Below are 6,896 nucleotides of genomic sequence, written 5' to 3'. Positions count from 1 at the left end.
TGCTGTGCATGGGGTCGCTATGAGTCAGAAATGACTCAACGGCACTTAACAACAACAAACAACAACATAATGAAGGTCATATTTTGGCTTTTGCAGACTTGTTTTAATTTTCTTTAGCTTCAGGTTGAACTTATAATCTGAGCAATGGATGGTCTGTTGCAGTCAGCACCTAGCCTTGTTCTCATTGATGAAATTGAGCTTCTTCATCACCTCTTTCCAAAGATGTAATTGATTTGATTCATGTCTATTCCATCTGGTGAGATCCGTGTGTATAGCTGCTGCTTATGTTGTTGGAAAAAAAGGAATTTGCCACAAGTAAGTAATTAATATACAAAATTCTATCATGCAACCTCTAGCATCATTTCTACCACCAAGGCCATATTTTCCAATTACTGATGATTCTTCTTTGTTTCCAACTTTTCCATTCCAACCATGAGCAATAATCTATTCATCTTGATTGTATGTTTGGTCAATTTCAGACTGTAGAAGTTGGTAAAAATCTTCAATTTCTTCATCTTTTGCTTTAGTGGTTGGTGCATAAATTTGAATAACAGTTGTATTAACTGGTCTTCCCTATAGGCATATGGATATTACCCTATCACTGACAGCATTGTGCTTCAGGATAGATCTTGAAATGTTCTTTTTGAAGATGAATCCAAATTCCTCTTCTATTTATCATTCCTGGTGTGGTAGTTAAGGTTGTGTGTCAACTTTGCTCGGCCTGGTTTTGAGTGCCTGGGCAGCTAGATATAATTATTCCCCAGGATGACACTATAATCATCTCCATGGTGGAATCTGGTATGAGCAGCTGAGTAGCTGTCTTCGAAGTGTGACCTGCTTGCAGTATATAAAGAGAAGTTTTGAGAAAGTTTGCTAGCTTTTTGGCACATCTGGATCCTACATTTGGTGGAGTCTTCATCTCAGTTTCCTGTCATGTTGTCTGCCAATCTTGGGATTATGCCATTCTACTTGCTGACCTTGGGTTCATCATCCTCAGCAGCCGAAGCTGCCTGAATTATAAGAACCCTCCGCTCCTGTGGGCCTTGAAATAAGATGTAGAGCTGAGGCCCATGGTCGAAGGGCCTTCATCCAGCCCCGAGAGTGCCAAATTTGGCACTCTGAATTTGGACTTCTAGCCTCCTAAACTCTAAGAGAATAAATTTCTGTTAGTTAAAGCCATCCAGTTGTGGTATTTCTGCTGTAGCAGCACTAGAGAACCAAGACACCCAACATAGTAGACCATATGATTGTCTAATTCAAAAGAGCCCATATCAGTCCATTTCAGTTCACTAATGCCTAGGAAATAGATCTTTATACTTTCCATTTCATTTCAGACAACTTCCAATTGTCCTAGATTCATACTACATGCAATCCACATTCTGAATATTTACAGTTGTCATACAGAGTGAATATTTACAGTTATCTCTTCTCATTTTGAGTGGTGCCACATCAGCAAGTGAAGATCCCTAAAACTTTACTCCATCCACGACAGTAAGGTCGACTCTACTTGGAGGAGGAAGTTCTTACCCAGTCATGTTTTGAGTGCCTTCCAGCCTGAGGGGCTCCTCTTCTAGCATTGTGGTGGCCTATGTGTTGCTGTGATGCTGGAAGATGGGCCACCATTATTTCAAATACTAGCAGGGTCACCCATAGTGGACAGGTTTCAGTGGAGCTTCCAGACTAAGACAGACTTGATGGACAGAAGTGGCCAGATCCATTTATTAAAAATTGACCACTGAAAACCTTATGAATAACCATGAGTAAATGTGTTAGTATTTACAACACATATTTTTGAAGGACACAATTCAAATAGTGTATAAACCATACTTTTTACTTATTTTAATTGCTAATCCATTTTTTTTCTTTTTGACTTGATTTTTTAATTTACTTAAATTTTTTGGAATATATTATCTTAACCAATCTTTTTCAAAGAAGTGCATTTAAAATAAATTAAAAATCAGTAATAACACAAGTTAAGAAAAGTTTGTTTTGCAGCATTCTTTTCATTCTCAGTATTTTCCATTACTCACATTTACTGCCCTAGTACCAGCTATGCACAACTATGTGCATCCACTATTTATTGCACTTCATAGAATTTAATGATAGGGCACAGGAAATCTAAATATACTGTTTGGACTATGACAGGGCAAAATCTATATTACTTAGCAGACTTGATCAATACACTGGCTTTAAGAGAATATTATACAAGTGCCATAACATTTGCAAAGTGGTATCTTTTCAGTGTTTATAGCTGTACTGTGGTTTCTTGCATGTTGCTATTACACTAGAAGGTATTTTACTAGTATTTCAAATACCATGAGGGTTACTCATGGATAGACAAGTTTCAGTGGAGCTTCTAAACTAATATAGACTAAAAAGAAAGACCCACTTCTGAAAAATCATCCAAAGAAATCCTTATTCATGCCCATTTCAAAGAAAGGCAATTAAGTTGAATGTGGAACTTATCAAGAAATATCATTAGCATAATGTGCTAGCAAAATTTTGCTGAAGATAATTCAAAATATACTGTAGCCATATATTGACAAGAAACTGACAGAAATTCAAGCCAGATTTAGAAAAGGAAATGAAACAAGGGATATCATCGTTGTCAAATGGGTATTGCCCACAAAGAAAAAGTATCAGAAAAATACTTAGTTGTGTTTTAGCAACCATATGAAAGCATTTGGTTCTGTGGATCATAACAAATTATGGAAACATTACAAAGAATGGGAATTCCAAAATATTTCACTGCACTCATATGGAACATGGATCAAAAGGCTGCCATTCAAACAAAGGAGATACTGCATGATTCAAATTTGGAAATGGTTTCATCAACAGAAAAATAGGGAAAAACTTAGGAGCCCTGATGGTATTAAGAGACTATGAAATTTAAGTAAAAATGCAGAAACGCCAGAAGATAAACTAGATGCTTGGCACCTTCCAAACAAATTTAATTCTTACATGCATTATAAGACTTCTCCAAAAGAGTAAAAAGAGAACATACAGATTGGGAAAAAATATTCGGCAATGACATATCTGACAAAGGATTCATTTCTAAAACATATAGAAAACTCCAACACCTCAACATCAAAAAGACAAACAATCTACTAAAAAAAAAAAAAAAAAAAAGGTGGGGGGAAGACATGAACAAACACTTCACCAAAGAAGATATTCAAGCAGCTAAAGAACATATGAAGAAATGTTTGTGATTTTACCATTAGAGAGACACAAATCAAAACAACAATGATATACACCATCTCGGCCCAGCACTAATAGTAAAGTTCAACGAGACAGAAAATAACAAATGTTGTTGAGGATATGGAAAGATACCCTCCTACACCACTGGTGGAACTGTAAAATGACACAACCACTTTAGTAAAAGGTATGGCAATTTCTTAAAAAGCTGGAAATACAAATACCATTTAACCTAGCAATTCCATTACTAGGTATATATCCTAAAGAAGTGAGAATCAGTATATCAGATATGCACACCCATGTTCATTGTAGCACTATTCACGATAGCAAAGCAATGGAAGCAACCTAAGTGCCCATCAACAGATGAATGGATAACCAAACTATGATACATTCACACATGGAATACTATGGAACATTAAAGAATAATGTAGAATCCACAAAACACTGCATAACATTGATGAACTTGGAGGACATTATGCTGAGTGAAATAAGTCAATCACAGAAGGACACATATTGTATAAGTTCACTATTCTAAAAAGTCAAGAGAAGGTTTACATATGGAAAGAAACTTTCTTTGTTGGTTACCAGGGATGAGAGAGGAAAGGAGGGAAAAGTGCTAGATAAGTAAGAGACAAAGTATTGAATTGGGTGAAGGGAAAGGCATTATGACAAAAGCAGGTGACCAGCATAGTAATACCTGGGAAAAAGAAGGCACAGGGAGGTGCACAAGAGGTACAGACAACAGGGATAAACACTTCCACATACACAATACTGCATTATCAGTAATGACAAACATTAATCTATGAGAGGATAAAAAGGTTGAATAATCAGGTACATCTAGGCAAAAGGGAATATACCCAGGACCATATATAAGTTTGGCAGATGATATTTCTATATATGTATTTGTATATGCTATAAGAATATCCATATATGTAATAGAGTTAACAAGGTGCAAAGTCATGATGACGTCTTAGCCATAGCCAACCACCCAGTGGAAGTGAGTTGTTGGCCTGTGGGCTTGGAACCATGGTCACAGGGGACATCAAGCTCAATTGGCACAGCATAGTACGAAAACATTGTTCTACATCCTACTTTGGTGAGAAGTGACTGGGGTCTTAAAAGCTTGCAAGTGGCCACCTAAGATGCTAAGTGGTCTCTTCTCATCAGAAGCAAAGAAGAATGAAGAAAACCAAGGACACATGGAAACAATTAGTTCAAGGGATAACCTCAGCTCACATGACCCTGAGACCAGAAGAACTAAATGGTGCCCAGCTACCACTGTCAAACCACTCAGAAAAGGATTAGTGTAGCAGGTATAGGATAGAATGGGAGAAAAATATGGAACAAAACACAAAATCAGAAAAAAGGCCAGGCTTACTCGACTGACAGAGAATGGTGAAACCCCTGAGACCACGGCTGCCAGTCACCCTTTGGGCCTGGAATTGATCTCACACCTGTGGCTTCCAGCCAAACAACAGACAAGCTTACAAGCTGAACATTTATACCAGGTAGGTACATTCCTTAGAACAATCAATCATAGGAGACCAGAAAGGCAGTATTTACACAGGGAGATAGCTCAGAGGGCAGGAATACAGGGGAAAGAAGGACACAGGGAAAAGGTAGCCACAGGAAGGAAGTGGGAAAAGGGCTATTGCATTGTGGGATTGCAATCAATATAATGAAACAAAATGTGTATGAACTGATGTATGGAAAATCAATTTGCTCTATAAACTTTCACCAAAATCACAATTAAAAAAAAAAAAAAAGTAAATGGTATGCAACAGGATTGTATCCTTCCACCTTACTATTCTACCTGTATTCTAAACAAATAATTTGAGAAACTGGACTGTATGAAAAAAGACAGTGACATCAGGATTGGAGGATGACCTATTAACAACTTGTGATATGCAGATGACACAACCTTGCTTGCCAAACATGAATTCTACACCCTTCAGTATGGATGAAACCAGAATGTAAAGAAAACAAAAGTCTTCACAACTGGGCTGATAAACAACATCATGACAAATGAAGAAAAAAATTGAAGTTTCCAAGGATTTCATCCTACTTAGATCAACAATCAATACCCATAGAAATAGTCATCAAAAAAGCAAATGGTATCTTGGATTGGGAAAATCTTGGTAAAAGACTTTAAATTTAAACCACTCTTCTGTCAGTTTGTCATATTGTGGTGGCTTGTGTGTTGCTGTGAGGCCAGAGACTATGCTGTCATTATTTCAAATACCAGCAAGGTCACCCATGGTGAACAGGTTTCAACAGAGCTTCCAGACTTAGGCTGAGAAGAAGAATGGGGCCATATACTTCTGAATAAGTTTGCTACTGAAAACTTGTGAATAGCAGTGAAACACTGTCTGACATAGCGTCAGAAGATGAGCCCCACAAGTTGGAAGACACTCAAAATACGACTAGGGAAGATTTGCCTCTTCAGCATAGTTGTTGTTGTTTTTATGTGCCGTCAACTCAGACCTGACTCATAGTGACCCCTCCTTGGGTTTCCAAGGCAGTATCACTATGGAAGTAGATAGCCCTATCTTCCTTCTGAGGAGTGGCTGGTGGGTTTGAACCACCAGCCTTCTGGTTAGCAGTCAGATGCCTTAGGCACTATGCTACCAGGGCTCCCACTACATTACCAGAGCTCTGTGGAAATGACTTTAATTACATGGATGGAGTAAAACTTTCGGGATCTTCATTTGCTGATGGGGCATGACTCAAAATTGGAAACAGCTGCAAACATTCTTTAAAAATTGGAACAAGGAATATACAAAGTCTGAATCTTCTAATACATGTATATGAAGGCTATCAACTTTTGCATTGGCACACCAGGTTAGCCCCCCAAAAAACAAATCCATGACTGGTACTCAGCATCAGTAGTATCCATCCCAAACTGGTACCTAATCTACTCTTACTTTTCTCTTTATCTGCTTTATCCATTTTTTTCTGGTTTACTTCCCACATGTCTCCCCTGACTGAATACGAAGGAGAACTTGCTTGGCTAAGATGATTAGTGGCCAAGCCCCCATGAGCTCCATAACAGAATATTTTGAGGAGAGAGAAAAATATGCTGGCTTTTGGGGCTAAACATCCTGCCAAATGAATATTCTAGGTTATTGTGCCAGAGGTAATCTGTCAAAGCAAATAGGAAAATTTATCTTACACAGCCCTTCTTTATTAAGAAAAATGTGTAAACTAAAACCAAATTCACTGACATTGAGTCCATTCTGATTCATACAATCCTAAATGGATTTTTGAGGCAGTAAATCTTTTTGGAAGTATATTGCCCCAGAATGCCTGGTGGGTTTGAACCACTAACCTTTTGGTTAGCAGTCAAATGCTTAGGCACTGCCCCACCAGAGTTTCTTAATGTCATATAGATCTATGAATAAACAATTAGTAAATTTTATTAACTAAATTAAGTCTTCCTAAAATAAAATGGTATATAATATAATAAGTCTTGAGCATTTAATGTGTGGTAAGGAAATATTCTAAGTGTTCTCCCTCCATTAAATCATTTAAAGCTACCATTACATCTAGTATTATACTTATGGAAAATTGATGCACTGTCTTGATGAATGTGAATAAAAATATGTTGTTGTTAAGTGCCGTCGAGTCGTTTCCGACTCATAGCGACCCCATGCACAGCAGAACGAAACACTGCCCGATCCCGCGCCAGACCCACAATCCCT

At 37.7% G+C, this 6,896-nt stretch overlaps 1 protein-coding gene across 1 annotated transcript in view; it reads right to left on the bottom strand.

Annotated features, from left to right (window-relative positions):
- The window catches only part of ADAM32 (ADAM metallopeptidase domain 32), a 448,014-nt gene that overhangs the window by 50,436 nt on the left and 390,682 nt on the right, over positions 1-6,896 (bottom strand). The window lies entirely within an intron of this gene.

This window comes from Orycteropus afer, unplaced genomic scaffold (genome assembly GCF_000298275.1).
Source record: "Orycteropus afer afer isolate SDZICR_OR568_19922 unplaced genomic scaffold, OryAfe1.0 scaffold00024, whole genome shotgun sequence".
NCBI classification, from domain to species: domain Eukaryota; kingdom Metazoa; phylum Chordata; class Mammalia; order Tubulidentata; family Orycteropodidae; genus Orycteropus; species Orycteropus afer.
Note: the sequence above shows the minus strand (reverse complement) of the source record. Positions and strands in the feature narration are given on the sequence as shown.